The 19,545-nt window shown below is 36.6% G+C and overlaps 1 protein-coding gene and 1 long non-coding RNA gene across 12 annotated transcripts in view; both read right to left on the bottom strand.

Annotated features, from left to right (window-relative positions):
- ABI1 (abl interactor 1) overlaps window positions 1-19,545 on the bottom strand; it is a 106,816-nt gene that overhangs the window by 67,767 nt on the left and 19,504 nt on the right. The gene's annotated exons all lie outside the window — the stretch shown is intronic.
- Window positions 1,639-19,545, bottom strand: part of LOC140532832 (uncharacterized) — a 35,904-nt gene continuing 17,997 nt past the window's right edge. The window contains exon 2 of the long non-coding RNA XR_011976693.1: window positions 1,639-19,227. This is a non-coding gene — a long non-coding RNA (uncharacterized lncRNA). The remainder of the gene's footprint in view (window positions 19,228-19,545) is intronic.

The following is a 19,545-nucleotide window of genomic DNA, read 5'->3' on the forward strand; positions in this document are numbered from 1 at the left end:
CACATGCACACACGCACACATACATAGAGACAGAGTGCACAGAGTGAATTGAAGAGGATGGAATCATATCTTAAAAAAAAAAATGAAATCAAGCAGTGAGAGAGAAATATTGGGAGGAGAAAGGGAGAAGTTGAATGGGGCAAATTATCTCTCATAAAAGAGGCAAGCAAAAGACTTATTAGTGGAGAGATAAAGAGGGGAGGCAAGAGAAAAACATGAGGTCTATCTCATCACATTCCACTAAAGGAAAGAATAAAATGCACACTCATTTTGATAGGAAAACCTATCTCATAATACAGGAGAGTGGGGGACAGGGGCACAAGCAGGGTCGGGGGGAGGATGGAGGGGAGGGCATGGGGAGGAGAATGCAATCCGAGGTCGACACTCATGGGGAGGGAAAGGATCATAAGAGAATAGAAGTAATGGGGGACAGGATAGGATGGAGGGAAATATAGTTAGTCCTATACAACACAACTAGTATGGAAATCATTTGCAAAACTACACAGATTTGGCCTATATGGAATTGCTTGTCTTCCAAGGGGAAGGGGTGGAGAAGGAGGGAGCTAAAGAAGTTGGAACTCAAAGTGTTAGGATCAAATGTAATGTTCCTACCACTGGAAAATAAGAAATACAGGTTAAGGGGTCAAGAAAGCTATAGGGCCCTACAGGACAAAAGAGAAGACGGAGACAAGGGCAGGGAGGGAGGATAGAGGAGAGAGCAGATTGGTCACAGGGGCAATAAGAATGCTTGGGTTTGGGGGGGGGAGGGGATAAAAGGGGAGAAAATTTGTAACCCAAAATTTTGTGAAAATAAATGTTAAAAGTTAAATAAAAAAAATAAAAAAAAATAAAAAAAAAAAGAACAATGAGGAACTTGGACTAAATAACTTTATGTCCTTCTCAGTTCTAAATTCAAGATCTTAAAAGGTGCATTTATCAGACCCTATTTTGACTTCATATTAAAAAAAATCTAATGAAGTTGAAAGAAAGCTATAATTATTTTCTCGCTCAAGCCAGTAAGAAAGTCCTGTCAGACAAACATAACAGATGAGGGTTAAAATAATCTGTTTTATCGGCCATCTGGTACCTGCCAGTACCTCAAAGATAGTTTTTCATCAAACTACATTCCCAAATCCCCAAAACACAAGAATCACAAAGTAAAAAGTACTTAGAATCTACTAAAGGATTTGTCTTGAATGGCAAATGCCTGTCTTAATTCCATTTAACAATGATCTTATGTTCACAAAATCTCCACTCATATGCACATAAAACTAAAAATAAAATTAATGTTTTAATATTAATCTAATAAATATAAAAATAATTTTAAAATTGGCTTTCCTTATTTTCCTTCCCCATCCATAGCAAGTACTAAGAAAAGTGAATCACTCAAGGGTTAATAGAATAATAAAGCTGAGAGGATCTGTGTGCTAACATGAAGTCACTTAAGCTTAAAATCTGACCCAGATTATCCAACTTGATCAAGTTTTATCCTTTGCAATTTGGCAAGCTTGTAATTGCGCCAATACAAAAATATTTATTTCGTTACTGTTTTAATTCCTGATTGTAACAACAATTTTGAGTTTGTCACAAAAGCCACAAAGAAGCAAACCAAAAACAAACCAAAAAAACCCAAAAATCTCAAGTGTTAAGATCAAAAGAAAAATACAGTAAAGGAATCTTTACTTAAATTTACAAATGTCAGAAACTATTAGTTATTTTTAAAAGTACATTTTTAAAGTACAAGACTAGTCCAAGCAATACGTAGTAGCTATAGATGTACACATACATACGTATGCATATATATAATTTACTTTTTTAAATTGTGTTTATCTTGGTTTGTAGTTGGCAATAGTAATATATTTTCCCTTTTTTAATAAATGTAAAAGAAAACTTTTATGCTTAAAAACCATCAACCCAAGTAACGTCTAAACATTTGCTACTATACTTATCTACCAAACAAATACAAGATCTCTTCAATACATGCAGCTCACAATCCCTCCATGTTTCTCATTTTATCCCATTCTTGTCTTTATTCTCTCCCTAATTTCACAATAGTAGCTTTGTGCAATATTCAGAAAGCTTTCCCTCTGGGGTTGTTGAATTTTTTAATTGTTTTGTTTTTAAAATAACCTTGAACATGATAATGTAAAATTCGGGCTGTACATACATTTTCTTTTACTTTCATTACATGCCTAGCCTACTTCCTTTTCTAGTTATATGTTACCTCCAGGATCAAATATAAAATCCTGTTTGGTTTTCAAAGTCCTTTATAATCTGGTCCCTTCCTACTTTATTCAATCTTCTACTTTACTCCCCTCCATTACTCTGACTTCCCTACTTCATCTCATATATGACACACAGTCTCCCAACACTCTTAAGTGTCTTCATTGGCTGTTCTACTTGTCTGGAACCCCCTCCCTCTTCATCTTAGCCTCATGGCTTCCCTGACTTCCTTCAAGTCTCAGCTGAAGTTTCATTTTCTACAAGAAGCCTTTTACAATCCTCCTGAATCTTAGTACCTTCTCTATGAGACTATCCCCAATTCATCGTGTCCACATCTCGTTGGTACAGTTGGTTGTGTGCTATTCTATTAGATTGAGTTCCTTAAGAAGAGACTACTTGTTGGGGGGTCCCCAGTGCTTAACACAGTGCCTGGCATACAGTAGGTGCCTAATACTTACTACTCTGTTTTGTAAATGAGTTTGTGAAGCACTTAACTGGTGCTGCCCTGAATAGTCTTGTCTCTCTCTTTCTGCTTGACAAAATCAACTGTCTACTGGCCAAGGCTTTCTGGATTCCCTGATCCCCCTCACTGTTGACTATTTTGCAACATTTAAGTTTCTCAAAGAAATGGTTATAGTTTTGCCATTCTCTTTTGTATTTGTTTTGTATTTGTTTAACAGCAAATTAGAGGAGCTGTTCCATGTTCATTTTTTCTTCTAATTTCGTGTCAATTTAAAAATGACTTTACTCAGAACAGGTTGAACACAGTCAATCCTCCATCAATGTCTACAGTAACACTGGCAAAGTAATTTTCCCTTAAAATGCAGTCATTTTCACTTCAGGTAATGCTATTGGGTGTTTTCCATGTCCAGTGTCTTCATACTCTCTTAATAAAAATAATTAATATATACATAGAGATATGAAAGTTGTGAATATTTTGCATAGTCATCACCATTTTCCTCTGTACCCATCTTCACACTCAAGTCACTAAGCATTACTTTAGATCTTGTCAAGTTCTTCCTTAACTTTATCTACTTCACCCTTTGTTTATAAGCTACTTATCTTCATGGAGATCTGTTACATTCAGTGTGATTGCCTGAGAGTAGATCAAATGTCACGTGAAGTGATCTTTCTTGCTACGAGAGTAGGATGAAACCAACTCTTTACTTGCCTATGATGAAAACCTTGGGCTGACCCTTCTGTTTAACTGCAACATACTTATGTCTTTCAATACTATTTTAGTGAGAATGACAATTATAATAGAGGAGTGGGAACAGATTCACTTGCTATTTGAAACAACACAATTAAAATTAACTTAATTTCCACACAGTGGTATCAAAATGTTATATTTATAGAAGGTTCCAAGTGACAGAACATATCCTAGCTTTAAAATAAATTTAAAAGCTGTGCCCTATATTAGCTGATTCTCTCGTCACTTAAATGAGATGCAAGGACAAGAAATTACTAGGTAAGTTTACAAAACAATTGTATTTGGTAGTACTCATCTAAAGCTGGGGTTGGCAAACTATGGGCCAGTAGGCCAAATCTGGTGCACAAACAAGAGAAATAACTGTTTTAGCTCAAAAGCCATATAAAAATAGGTGATGACTGACCCCTAATCTAGAGCAAAAAAAAAAGTGCCCTAAACCAAAGCTTGGTCAAGTAAAAACTCTTAAATTACTACAGTCACTGGGGAATCTGCCACATTGGTCTACCCAGCTCTATATTTGTCACAGATCAAAGATCTATGACGTAAGGAAGGCTTCGTATCGGACCATCCCATGAGATCTCAGGTCACTGAAAAATCGTTCAACATTTCTCTAGGTTTTAGCTAGCCCTTTAGCCCCAGAGTTTAAAAATGAAAAAAATTAAATTAACTTTAACCAATGCTATACCACCACATTTAGATATTAAGTCTGGAATGTATTATTGATTAATTTTTATGGGCAAAGAAAAGCATTATGTACACTAAGTGCTGCATATATATTATTCATAGTACAAGGGAAGAGTCACTGAAATAAATTACTATTCAGGGAAGGACTATCAAGGACATGAACAAGAAAATAAATTATGAAAATTCACCTGAACTTCAACAAAATTCCTTTTAGCAAAAGTTTCCAGACAAAACAAACTTTTAGTTACTTACCCCATGGCCACAGATAGGCATAACTGCTCTTTCATTTAATAGTTTTCCAAAACAGCAGTTTCTCTTTCTTCTGGGGATTGGAATTCTCTTGAAAAATTCAACTCAATAACTCAAATTGGATAATACCTATAATTGTAGTTCATAATTCAGATTGAATATAATTATTCATTTGTAATTAGATATCAGTTATGCTAAATCCAAATAACATACAACATGTGTGTATTCAATCACAATGTTGGGGTATGGAGAGCTGGGGAAGTCCTTTGGTAATTTTCTACATGCTTGTTTGATGTGTAATGCAAAACATTTATTTCTAGTTTTGAGATATAATTAGATTAACTTGAAATATTTCCCTCTTACTCTCAGGCTTTTGCCATTAAAATTCCAGTGGCCTTCTCCTTCTTCCCCTAGAAACTCCCCTTCTTCCACTACTGAGCTCCTCCTGCAGGCTCCATTTCAAGGAAGGGCCCAGACCTGCCATCTTTCATTCTCTGGACTTTGCCTCCATGTTTTCTATGGGTACCAGATACTCTCCATTCCCCCATTCATTTTCATCTCCCTTTCATGTGTTGTCTTCCTTCTTTCGAGTGTAAGCTCCTCAAAAACTGGGGCTTTTTGCAAAATGTTTCTCTAGCACTTACCACCATGCCTGGAATACAGTAAGTGCCTAATAAATGTTTGTTGACAACTCAGGTTTAAATTCATACCCAGTATTCTCCTCCCAATATATACAAAGTTTGTAGTTTTGGGGGTTATTTTCCCCTAAAACTTGCTTTGATCTCTTGTGGAAAAGTATGAATGAAAAGATGCCATTATCAGGCCATTCAGATCACTAGGAAAAAAACTTTGGTTCAATGTATTACCATAACCTACATAACCTACATGGTATCCCATTCTAATACCAAGGGAAATTCAATAGTATATACCTAGTACTTACTGGGCAACAAGGTGGCACAGTGGATAGAGTGCCAGGCCTGGAGTCAGGAAGACTCATCATCTTGAGTTCACATCTGGCCTCAGACATATCTGGTCTGGGCAAGTCACTTTACCTTGTTTGCCTCAGTTCCTGGATCTATAAAATGAACTGGAGAAGGAAGTGGAAAGGCACTCTGGTATCTTTGCCAAGAAAAGCCCAAATGGGCACAACTACCCATCAAGTAATTCAGTTACTACTTTCTACTGCTACATCCCCAATTCTTATTTCCAAGCCTGACCTTTTTCTTATACTACAAACTCTCAACTCAAAACACGACAGATTCAAATCCACATTTGTAATCCCCATTCAGCTTTGTCCTAACTTCTTTATTTCTGTCAATGACACCACCATTTATACAACTTTGCAAGTTGAAAACCTTGGTGTCATCTTTGACTGTCTTTTCCCTTACTTTTAAGATTCAATCAGTTACTCAGTCATGTGTGTTCTACTTCAGAAATTCTTCTCCTCTCTACTTCCAACATCATCTTTTCTCCACCAGACTGGAACTATAAAAACAATTTCCTAAACCAGACTGCAAGAATATAGTCTTTCTCTTCTATTCCCCCCAACCCAAAGCCCTAGATTAATGTTCCCTCTATAAAGTTCTGATCAAGTCACTTTTGTGCTCAAAACGCTTCAATGGCCTTTACCTATACCTACACCTATACTTAGAATGAATCTGCCCTAGTCTTTTCCAATTCAATAATGGATTATTATGGATAATCCATCCTTCAAGACAGGGCTAAAATTTAAATGCCCATCCACTTATACTGGCTTCTAATTTCTTTTATGCACTTAGCATATTTTGGATTAGTTATCCAACCTGTGAGGTAGTATGCACCAGGAAGTCAGGAATCGTATCTTAACAAATGTCTTCCAGAGCTTCCAAATACTCTTAAGTGTTTACTGAATTGAACTAGACACAGAGTCCAAATTCTTATACTCCTTTTGTATCCCACAGTGTGAGAAATAGGTCACTTTAGTGGTAATTCAATTAACAAATGTTCTGGGAACAAAACTTTTATAAATCTGAAATATTTAAAAACAAACAAAAAACCACAAACTTCATAATTTTTTTTTAACAAAAAGCCTTTTCAGTCACCAGTGAATAATAATACCTCTTTAAAGAGTTTTGTCCTATTCAGATGAAATAAACCAAATTGAACCTCAGCCAAAATAATTCTTCTCCTTGACATCCCTTTTGCACAGGACTCCGCATATCTCCCCTACCACTAGCCTCCATTTCAATACCCTAAAGCTCCCCTCATATGCAGCCCCTATCAAAAGAGAAAACCATCTTATTACCCACTGACACTTGCTGATTGAATGTGGAAATTTGCATCAATGTGTTATACCCCTTGTATTTTAAGCTTTTATCTTCAAAATTGTGGATTTAAAGACTGTTTTTTCATTGACAGAATTGAGACTTTGGAGAGTGGGCAGAAGGCCAGAATAGTTCTTCCAGGTAAATCTGATTTAGTTCTGTTAAGTTGTCTCTTCCCTCCCAGGAAAAATTAATCAATCAACAAGTACCTACTATGTTCCAGGTACCATGCTAGGGGCAAGAACAGAAGAAAAATGAATAGTTCCTGCTCCCAATAAATTTACATTCTAATGGAATGCCATTGTGTTGTAAGAAATGATGAGCAGGCAGATTTCAGTAAAACCTGGAAAGATTTCTATGAACTGATGCTGAGTGAAATGAGCAGAACCAGAAGAACACTGTACACAGTAACAGTCACATTATGCAATGATGGATGACTTAACTCTTCTCAGCAATGCAAGGATCTAAGACAACTCCAAAAGACTCAATGGAAAATGCTATCCACAACCAGAGAAAGAACTATGGAGTCTGACAGATTAAAGCATATTATTTGCTCTCCTTTTCTTTTGATGTTTTGTTTCTTCTTTCTTGGCTCCTCCCATTAGTTCTAATTCTTCTTTGTATCATGATTAATGTGAAAATATGTTTAATATGAATGTATAAGTAGAGCCTATATCAGAATGCATGCCATCTTGGGGAAGGGGAGAAAAGAGGGTAAGGGAGAAAATTCAAAACTCAAAATCTTATGGAAATGAATGTGAAAACTAAAAATAATTTTTTTTAAAGTTTACATTCTATTGAGAGAGAGAATATGTGTACATATAAGAAGATAAAAAAACACATAAAATACAAAGTAATGAGGAGGCACTAGCAGCCTGAAGAGATCAGAATAACCTCATAAAGAAGGTGGTGCTAGAACTAAGTTTTGAAAGAAGCTAAGGATTCTAAGATGGGGAAATGAGATACTACATTCCAGAGATGGGGGAGATGGAATATCAAGCAAGTAAGGCAGTTTGGCAAGAAAAGTGATCCAGGTTCACAAAGCAGTGTCATTGTCAACTATTCATTTTTGCCTCACCCCGTGGATCTAATCTGTTGCCAAACTACTCTTACAGTCACCATCCTCATCACCTCTTACCTGACCTATTGCAACAGCCTCCTAATTGGTCTCATTCTATCCTCTCTTGTCTCCAATCCATTCTCTACATAACTACCGAATTTAGAGGTGATGAGTTACTGAACTAGAACAGTCATATAAGAGAAAAGAAGAAATTGAGAGAATGTTGTAGAGATAAAATCACTTTTAACTGACTGGAAACAAGGGAAAGATCAAGTGAAGAATCAAGGATGACCCGGACACTACAAACTGGAGCGAACCAACCTAATCCTTCCCTGGAAAGATTGCAGTTGTCCAAATGTCAACGGTGAAGGAATTTTTTTTCTATATCTGATGTTACTTTAATAAGCGAATAGGCCATATATCAAACTGCTTACCTTCTCAGGAAAGGTAAACAGGAGGGAAGGATACAGAGAATTTGGAACTCAAAATGTTAAAAAAAAGTTAAAAATTGTCTTTACATGTAATTGGGGAGGAAATTATTTTTTAAAGAGATAACGGGAGGCTAGTACAGCAGAAAGAACACTTGACCTCTAATTTAAGAAACACAAGTTCCAGTTCTATCACTAGCCAGCTGTGGCTGGAAGAATCTCTTACGCCCTCATTTGTCACAGACACAATCAACCTAGTCTCAATACCTGGGATCATTCAGCTAATGAAAGAGATGCTGTTAGTTTTCCTAATTTCCAGGAACATAAAGATAGAAGGGCTGATAATCAGAGTTGCCTCAGACCTGTATGCTCACCCCCAGGGGGTCAAGGAAAAGAGGGAATATAAAAGCCCTGCCTTTTCTGTCCTGCCCCAAAGATTTTGCTGCCAGCCTTTTACTTATTTTTTAAATATATATTTTATGTTTACTTCCACTGAAAAATACAAACATTCAAAGATGAACAAGGGCATAAAAAAAACAGAAGAAACAACATGCAAACTGAAACAAAAACAAACAGACTTTAAGTGATGGCAGGTCTTTAACTTCCCTTATTTACATATTTCTAATTACATTTCAATGGATATTTACACTGGTTTCAAAGTACTCAAATTGTCTTTACTTTCCTAATCCATTTCTAAAGTCATTTACTATATATTTGATATGAATTTTCTATTATTACAGTCTTTTAACTACATAAGTGTATCAACATACACGTACACTGTTCTTTTATTTCTTTCCTTATCATTTCATCTGCATCACTATCTCCCCAAATTTCTTTAAATTCATATTCCATTTTGTTTCATGGTAGACAGTATTCCATTATGTTTATCTACTTAATTTTTTTGGCTATTCCCTAAATGATGGACCCTTACTTATTGCAAGATACCACCAAGAGTATTAATTGCTAGAAATATTATGGTACAGATAAATCTCCTTTTTTCCTGTCAATAACCTCCTTAGGGGCACAATACCAACTGTGGGATCACTAAGTCTTGAAGCGTATACACATTTTCATAATTTAATGTTTATTTTTATTCTGCTCTCCAAAAGGTTTAGACTAATTTACAACTTTAATATATGGAATAGCATCCCTGTTTACTAATACCCAAGAGCTCCGAACTTCAATTTTATCTTTGCCAATTTGATGAAGGTCAGGTGAAATTTCAGAGTTGTGTCAATATATTACAGATTATGAAAATGTTTTCATATGATGGGTATCATGTTTCTTCTTTCCAGAACTCCCTGTTCGTATCCTTTCATCACTTAGCAAAAAGAAAATGGCTCTTACACTAATAAATCTGTGTCAGTTCCTTATAAATTTTGAATGCCAGATTGCTCGGAAGTGTTGCATGCAAAAATGTCTCATTCTTATGGTTGACAGTGCACTACATTTTGCTGTGCAAAAGCTATGCATACATATACAAAAACAAATTAATCTGTTTTATCTTCTACTACTACAATGTTGTCAATGTCCCTTAAGTTTAATTATCAATTCTATGGAATAATTCTAGTACCAAATATAAACTCCAATTTGGCATTTAAAGCCCATCACAACCTGATCCCGACCTACCTTTCCAACCTTTTTATACATTATTGCCCCTCTTGCACTCAATGGTCCAGTTAAACTGGGTTTTTTTACTGTTCCTCCCATACAACAGCCCACTCCCTTTGGGCTTCAACACACCTAATGGAATCCTCTCATCCGTACATACTAAAATTTCTAGTTTTCTCCAAAATCCAGTTTACTTGCTTTCTAATACAGAAAGTCTTTTCTAATTTCCCCCAATTGCTAGTGCCTAGCTTCCTCAAAGCCACCTGAATTTATTCTGTATATACTAATTTATGTACATGTTGTTTCTCCTCACAAAACATAAGCCTTCTGAGGGCAGAGACTGCTTCAGGTTCTCCTTTTCATCCCTAGCACCTAGCAAACAGAAAGGCACATAGTAATAAATTCTTGCTGGCTAGCTGAATTTATCCTCCCTCCAAAGTAAGCAACCCCTTGTCCTCTAGGGTTTTATGTAATTTAAATTATTTTATATATACCTCATTGACCCATTTAGAAATGGTTATATAGTACAAAATTTTTGTCTGTTCCCATTTTTTACCAAAATGCTATCCAGTTTTCCCCAACAGTTTTTGGTGAATGACGAATACTTTCACCTGTTGCGTTGTGATCCTAGATTTAAACTCTAGACTAGTGGTGTCAAACTCAAATAGAAACAGGAGTGGTGTCAACCAAAAACAATACCACCAGTTCATAAGATGCAAAGATGGGCAAAGTAAAGGGAAGGAAAGCAAAAATATGTTGGAAAATATTTTATTTAAAAGATTTGACAAAAGAAATAAATTTAATGATCCTCTTATTACTAATATAAAGTGAAACAATAACTGGAGAATCTAAGCAGGAAAAAGTTTTGCCACTGTTGGGGATTAGATCATTTTACTTCAAAAACTAAAATAAAATGACTCTGAGCTTAATCTTTTTTCTGTCTTCTGTTTAACTTCTGGTAAAAGTAAAGGTGACTCTGTTTCTTTTCTTTCTCTACATGGAACTTCCCTACTTGGCATCATGGCATCACCATCCTGGGGACTCAAAAATGCAGAAGTTTCTTTGATGCTTTGATTCTTTCCTCCCCATTACCCCATTATTGATACTTCTACAACATCTCTCTCACCTAACCCCTTTCCTTCCCTTTAGTGGCACCGCCCTAGTTCAAACTCTCATCTTTTGAGTGGTCTACCATAATAAGTCTCATTGGACTTTGCTCTACTCTCCCCTTCATTTAATTATCTAAATAATGTTCACTGAATAAAGGTCTGACCATGTAATCGCTCTGCTCATAAAGCAACAGTAACTCCTACTGACTCTACCTCCAACCTGATTTCAAATAACCGGCTTTCACACAGTGTATGTTCCAGTGAAAGCTATTCCTCAAACATGCTCTCTCTCACTTCTGTGTGTTTGCCCAGGCCACTCCCCTTTCAATACAATGCAACAGACATCTATTAAATGCTTACTACGTACCAGGCACTGTGCTAGGAGAAGAAAGGTAATTATGAAAAGAGGAATGTGAAAATATGGAGGACTACAAAGACAAGGAGCTTACACGGTAAATCCAATACAATATATAAATGTTAATTCTGGGAGAACACTACCAAGTGGAGGGATCAATTATAGATTTTCTCTGGAAGGTTGCTCTCCTTGAAGGAAGCTAGTGATTCTAAGAGAAACAGGTGAGGAAGGAGTTGAGACATCAGGAAGCAGCCCAAACACAGACACACAGGCAGATGTGATATCATAGAGAAGGATCACAAACAAGGAAAATTTGACTAAGAGGCTAAGTAACTTACCTAAGGCCTCTGACTCCAAAACCATCAAGCAAATTTAGCAGGAAATAAGAGTGTATGAAGGAGAGTAATAAGGCTAGAAAGGTAAGCTGCCAGATTGTGAAGAGGTTTAAAAGCCAAACAGAGGCATTTGCATTTGATCCCAAGAGGCAACAGGTAGTCACTGAAATTTCTTGAGTAGCGCTATGGCACACTTCAGCAACATCAATTTGGCAGCTGTGTGGAAAATGAATTGAAGCGAAGAGACTAGGGACAGGGAAGCCAAGAAGTCATTGCAGTAGTTCAAGCAAGAACATATAAGGGTCTGGTCTAGACTTGTGGTTTGGGAGCACAAAAAGGGGGTTTATAGGGAAGCTGGTACAGAGGTAGCATGGACAAGATTTGGCAGCTGATTGGATTTAAGATAGTTAAAGAGAAGGCAAAGTCGTGGATGACTAGGAGATGGAAACACTGAATACTTGGAAGGATAATGGTGCATTCAATAGAAATAAAGAAATTTTAAAAGGGTGGGGTTAGATGGAAAGAAAGTGAGTTCTATTTTTAACACATTTTGAGACACTTATGAGAGATCCACCTAGAGGTATACAATAGGCAGTTACTGATTTGGGACTGAAATTCAGGAGAAAGAATGGAGTTAGATATATGTCTGGGAGTCATCATGGAGGTGATGGTTGAGTCGATGCACAAAGAGTAGATCAAAGGATACTGAGAAGAAGCAGTCAGAGTGGCAGAAGTTTCAGAAGTGAGTAGCATCCCAGCTAATATGCTAATTTGACCCTAACCCATTCCCTAATATCCCAAGTGAAAAAGAAATCTTGGAACAAAAACATACGGACAAACAAAAGACCCTGAATGCTGTATAACTATAATGACCAAGCTTAAACCCAAGAAGAGATAAAAAATTAACTCTTCCTCTCTTCTTTAGAAAGGTGAAGAACTTTGAAAAAAAAAAAAAGGTGAGTAACTAATAATGTTGTGAATACTGCAGACAAATACTGTCAGACAACTGGTATGTTGTTTGGCTTTAGTGAAGTGATTTTCTGTCTCTCTTTTTAAATTTCTGTTACAAAGGACATCTCATTGTGTAGGATAGGGGGAGGGCTATATCCAGAAATAAATGTGAAGTAAAAAAAAAAAAATACATCAATGTATCAATAAAATATAATGTTTGTAAAAAGGGATTCTTCCATTCCTCAAATTTTTCTATAATAGGCATTGGCTCTCTATTTGACCCTCAACCTCTGTATTATTCTTAACTGTGTATTATTATATTTCTCTAAGGACCCTGTAGTAGACAATAAGCTCCTGGAGAAGCAAAGATTATACCATTTCTTGCTCTTGGTATCCCCAAGCCCCAGCACAGTATAAGAATGAAAATTTTTCTTTCCAAGAATCTAGGTTGACCTATAATCAGTGCAGCAAAGGATTTCCCTTTACTTCCCTAAAGAGGAGTTTAATTAAAGCAACTGATAACGAGCAGAGATCAGACTTCTTTCTTTTTCAAGTACAGCTGAGAGCATTAGTGGGTAGGGCAGTTCAGCAAATGAAATGAAAAATCTGACCAATTCTGATTTTTTTAACTTTTAACTTAAAAGGCCAATGTGTACTCACTCCAATAATATGTCCATTAACTCAATTACTAACCTCGATGATTAAGAATGTCTTCCAGTTGTTGCCTAGGCTGCCTGTTACAGTAGAAAGGGCAGAAGATTCCTGTAGGGAGACTGAAAACATAGGTTGGAATCCAGGTTCTACCACTTGTGGTGGCAGCCAATTCAAAATCCCTTTGACTGTCAGGCTCCTTACAGGAATAGTCTGTACCTGTACCACTTACCTTAGAGCACCACAGAACAGTTATGAGACAAGTGCTTTATAAATCTTAGAAGGGGTACAAAAATTCAAGCTGTGCTCTGAGGTACCACATCACACCTATCAGATGGGCTAACATGACAAAACAGGAAATGATAAATGTTGGAGAAGATGTCAGAAAATTGGAACACTAATGCATTGTTGGTGGCACTGTGATGCAATCCCACCATTTTATAGAGCACTCTGGAACTATGCCCAAAGGACTTTAAAAGTGTGCATATCCTTTGATCCAGCAATACCACTACTAGGTCTGTATCCCAAAGAGATCACAGAAAAAGAAAAAGGACTCACACATGTAAAAATATTTATAGCAGCTCTTTTTGTGGTGTCCAAGACCTGGTAATTGAGGGGATGCCCATCAACTGGGGAATGGCTGAACAAGTTATGGTGTGAATATATATATATGGTGTATATATATATTATTGCTCCATAAGAAATGATGGGCAAGCAGATTTCAGAAAAACCTGGAAAGCCTTACATGAACTGATGCTAAGTGAAGTGCACAGAACGGAGAATACTGCACACAGTAACAGCAACATTTTGCAATGATAATCTTTGATAGACTCAGCTCTTCTCAGCAAAGCCATGATCTAAGACAATTCCAAAAGATTCATGATGAAAAATGCTATCCACAATCAGAGAAAGAACCATGGAGTCTGAATGTGGATCAAAGCATACTATTTTGTTTTTCTCCCTTTTGTTCTGATTTTTCTTTCAAAATATAACTAACGTGAAAATATGTTTAATATGATTTACATGTATAACCTATTTCAGAATGCATACCATGTTGAGGGGAGGAGAAGAGGGGGAAAAATTTGGAACTCAAAATCTTATGAAAGTGAATACTAAAAATATAGATCAATTTAAAAAATAAGAACAAAAAATTCAAGTTGTGATTTTCAGATTATTTTCCCAACAATTTACCATAAGAAAAGGTTCACAATTAAATTTAATCACATAAGTTATCAAAAGCTAAATTCTCTACAACTCAATCAATTGTATTTGTACAGATATAATATACATTTTTTCAATGTTTCTTTTGTATTATGTATTTATATATACATATATACATTTTACACAATATGGATAGCAGAAAGAGCACTGGAAATGAAGTCAGAGCCACTTCTCTGACTCAGTTGCCACACAAACCCACATCAGAGGAACTGGAGTGAGGGAAGAGGGGGGGTAGGGTGGAGATGAGAGGATTTATTAAACAAAATAAACTAAACTCAATTTTATAAAGACTTTATAATATAAAGCACTTTAGGTACATTATCTGCTTGATCCTCAAAGCAGTAATGTAAATGTTGGAAGTGTCACTATTTCCCATAATTTACAGATGAAGAAGAAAACAACCTCAGAGAGATTAAACAATCTGTCCCCCAAAAGTGGCAGAATTGGTACCAGAATGCAGTTCTTTTCTTTCTTTCCCTTCTGATTTTGTTCTCAAGGAGTTGGAGGGACAAGCGGGGGATAACAGCTCACTGCACCAACATATGTTGAATGTGCTTTCCAGGCGGCCTGCAAAGGGAGTTCCTGGACACATTCTGCCTGTTTTCCCTTCTACACATACATATCAATGACCAGGGAATGGACTTAGTCCAAAAGATGGCATCAGCTGGAGCCATGATAAGAATTCCTTCTGAAGAACATGGCAGAAGCAGATGTGCATGTCACTCGGCCCAAAAGTGAAGTTTATGGACACTGTTCCTGAATCTCAACCTCCCACTTACAGGCATTTCCTTCATTTCCTAAGCAGCACAGTCCTGGAATCTAGCCTTCCATCACAAAAGGGTGACTTCTCAGACAGCATCAGCCATGGAGTTGCCTTGAGATTAATACCAAATTGCAGTATTTGGGGACCTGACTTCTACAAGTGCAAGAAGTTCCCAAATGCCTCTTGGAATTAGCTGAAGTTTTCTTCTGTGACAAAAGTCATATTATGAGGAAGAGGATATTAGAACTTGCTCTGTCCCTCTTCCCCATTACAATGAGTTATTCATAAAAATGATAATAACTCCCCACAGGAAACTAGGTGGCACAATAGATAGAGTGCCAGGCCTAAAAGACTCATCTTCAGGAGTTCAAATCCAGCCTCAAGACACTTACTAGCTGTGTGACCCTAGGCAAATCACTTAATCCTGTTTGCCTTCATTTCCTCATCTGTAAAACGAGCTGGTGAATGAAATAGAAAACCTCTCCAGTATTTTCACCAAGAAAACCCCCAAAAAGGCATCACAAAGAATCAGACACAACTTAACAACCAATTCATACAACAGAGGTGTAATGGAAATGGGTGCCATCTAGAGGCTCCAAAGCATGTCTGCCTAAGGAAGGAGTGTGATGAGGGAAGGGGAGAGGCCATTACATTAAAGAACCTAAAGGACTTGGTGAGATCTTATGGGAGAATTAGAAATTCACCAGAATATCAGTGTGTGGTCCAAATGTCAACTCCAAGTTCAGTTCTACTAGAAAGATCATAGCAGCAGAAGATTTAAAGCTGAAAGGAAATTTAGAGGCCATTTAATCCAACATATTCATTTTATAAATGAGGAAATGATTTTTTGCATGTGATTATGGGTTCCCACAAATCCTATGGATCTTATGAATTTTCCGTGGGGCAGAATAAAGTTTGTCCTCTACCCATACACATCTGTTATCTCTTGAGGAGGATCCTGTCATTCACGTTTGTGGGAGCCTTGATATGAGCTATTCCCAAACTATATTTGGAAATTATCCCAGAATAAACTTGGGGAGACAGGCGAGTGACAAAAACTTATCCATTTTTGCAGACTACCCCTGAAGCTGAATTAGTTCTATGTAAAGTCACAGCTTTTGTGAAGGGCTATATCCCTCCCCCCACAAGTCTCACTGTCTAATAGCATATTGTTACCTCTCCCTCAATGAGTGGAATATAAACTCCTAGAGGCCAGGGATTCATTTTTATCTTTAGCTCAGTTTCTCCCACAATGATTCCCCTCCCCCCCCAAACACCCTGAACCTTTGATTTCATTAGTATAAGAAATTGTCAGATCAAACTCCCTCTAGCAATAATTACCAGCTCTGCAAATAATAATCTGCCACAGCACTGACAGGAACTAATTCACTTAGGCTCACTGTCACTATGTATCTCAGGCAGAACATACCTGAATCTGGTCTTCCTGACTCATGGTCTACCCAATGTCATGTTTATTCTCTGCCTCAAACTTCAAGGCAATTCAAAAATGCTTGTTGAATTTAATTGATTTTACATTCAGGATTCTTTCTGCTATTATTGAATTATATAAAGATACAGACAGACACACAGACAGATAGATAGACAGACAGACAACATTTGAAAATCACTTTTGTGGTACAAGATTTGCTTTGTTAAATAGACAGGGAATCTGCTGGGCTATCTTCCAAGCACTTAAAGCAACAGCGTAAATCAAAGCATATATCTGTAAATAAATGAATAAATCCCACATAGTTTTCCTGCTACCTTATGGTATACAAAAGTACTCTAATTGGAGGAAGAAGGGATGCCCTTTATTTCTCCTCCCAGGGATTCCCTCTGATGAATCCTAGATATATTCCCTTCTAACTTAGGGGTTCTTAACCTGAAGGTCTTGAACTTTTATTTTAATATTTTGATAGATGTTTTTCATTGTAATGGGTTTCTCTTGTACTCATAGATTTTTTTTGTTATAACTTAAAAATAGCTTTACCAGACTGCCAAAGGGGCCCAGGACCCAAAAAAAGGACAAAAACTCTGGCTCTAGCTACTTTCAAGAAACAATTAAGACCTTTTTTCCCTCCAGAGGGGTGGGCAAAGAAAAAGAGAGTGGTGGTATTAATTTGGGCTCATTGATGCTCTATAAATGCAAGAAACATTCACTTAAGATAACTTTTCAAAACACTGTGCTTGCAAAAAGTAACATTCACATCTTTAACTCACACAATGGAAAAATAAAATCTCACCCACTAATTGTGACTCTGGCAGGAAATTAGCTTAGCGGATAAAAAAGCACTCATTAAACACTAAACATGGGTGGTAGTTAACATATTTATGCAACACTACCATTAATTAATTGATGTGACAAAAAGCAAAGTGCTACTACCACAAAAAATCAAGGCTCTGTTCACCACTACAAATTGTTTGGCTATATCATTTCACAGACTCAGACTGTAGAAGGTTATTTACTCCATCCTCTCATTTTACAAATCAGGAAATGGAGACTAAGCAATCTACCCTAGGTCACAAAGAATACTATTTGGAATTTGAATCCTCAGGAAGCATGGTGCAGTGGGAAAAGAACTGAATTTATGGTTACAGGTCCCATCTCTGAATCTCACTGTACATTACTTCATGACCCCCCCCCCAAATCACATTGTCCCTGGGCATTCTCCAATTCATTGTCTCTTAAATTGAGGGGCCTGCAGTAGATGGAAAACAAGGCTGATTCTACTTCTCAGAACTTAGATTGAATGACCATCAAATGAAATAATAAAACTAAGAGCCTTTATTTTAAAAAGAGAAAGAACCAATGAACCAAAATCCTCTATTTAGTTGAGTTCCTTACTTCCCAAGAACAGTGGGAAAGATAAAGAGGAAAGGATGAAAGAGGGGAAGGGAAGTTTATTTTATTGAAGAAATCATTTCCTCAAAGCAATTAAATGATTTAACACTAAATAGAACTAAGGCAAACTATATAGTAATACAAATTAAAACTCTGAATTGCTTCATATCCATTAAAGGGGAAAAGATGGAAAAACTCCATATAGGCAGGGATGTGGGAAAACAAACACACTAATACTGATATTAGGGCTGTAAAACGGTCCAATTATTTTTGGAAAACAATTTGGAATTCTCTAAGATGTTACAAAAAAATCTGACCCGGCAATTCTACTATGGATTTATACCCCAAGGAAGTTACAAAAAAACAAAAGACATATCTGTACAAAATATTCAAAGGAGTACTGTTCATATCAGCAAAGAAGTTGGAAAGAAATTGTGTGCCCAACAACTGGATAGCAGAACAAATTATGACATATAAATTTAATGGAATATTACTGTGCCATAAAAAAATAACAAGGCTTCAAAGAAATATGAGAATATATACATCAAGTGAAAGAATACAAAGCATCCCTAAAAGAATATGGCTAATTAATACAAACTACATAAATGAAGATAATCTTCAGCAACAACAGAATACAAATAAAAGCACTGGACAGCATCTATAACAACCAACCTAAAGCAAACACCTTGCCTCTCTGGGACTGAGTACTCTAGAGCAGCAGTTTTCCAAAGGACCTCTGGGAGGTCCCTAAAACTCTTTCACGGAGTCCATGAGGTCAAAATTATTCTTGTAATAGTAAGTTGGTAAAGAGTAAGATGGTAAATGATAATAGATATAACTCACATAAACAGAAGCTCTTGGGGGTGAGCGAAGTCCTCAATCATTTTTTTAGAGTGAAAAAGGTTCCTGAGACCAAAAAGTTTCAGAACCACTGGGCTGGATAACTAGAGTGTACACTCACTGTTGCTAAGATTCTTTTACTTATCGTGGGGGATTCAATGAGGAGTAAGCTGAAGCTTTGTATGCTGCTGTTTGTCCTTTAAACAGGTCAGGAAGAGGACCAATGACATCACAAGGGTGATATCTTGACTTTTAAGTACATTGGATTAAGTGAGGCAGAGCTTCATTCATCCTCATTCTCTCCTGAAGTGTTATTGAAGTCCAGTGGCAAAATAAAAGTCAAGACTCTAGCAATGGCCCAGGATGCAGTGGGTGACCTTGGCCTTTGTATGCTGAAATGAAAATTCATTTTTTAAAAATGTTAATAGATGGCATTTTTTTACAAAATCTTTTTACTTGTATATAATTAGTTCAAATATAGTACAAAGGTCAATCAGTAGCCTCTACTAATGATTTGTGGTTGATAAAAATGTCTTAAGAAGAAATGTGTATTAGAAAGAATGTTAGACTTGTAGTCGAGAGAGATACGGGCCCAAATATTACCTCTTATTTCCTATACCTACTACCTATGATAACTATGGACAAGTTTCTGTGCCTCAGTTTCCTTATCTGTAACATAAAGATACAACTATAGCACATACATATGAGGT

This window comes from Notamacropus eugenii, chromosome 3, assembly GCF_028372415.1.
Source record: "Notamacropus eugenii isolate mMacEug1 chromosome 3, mMacEug1.pri_v2, whole genome shotgun sequence".
NCBI lineage: Eukaryota > Metazoa > Chordata > Mammalia > Diprotodontia > Macropodidae > Notamacropus > Notamacropus eugenii.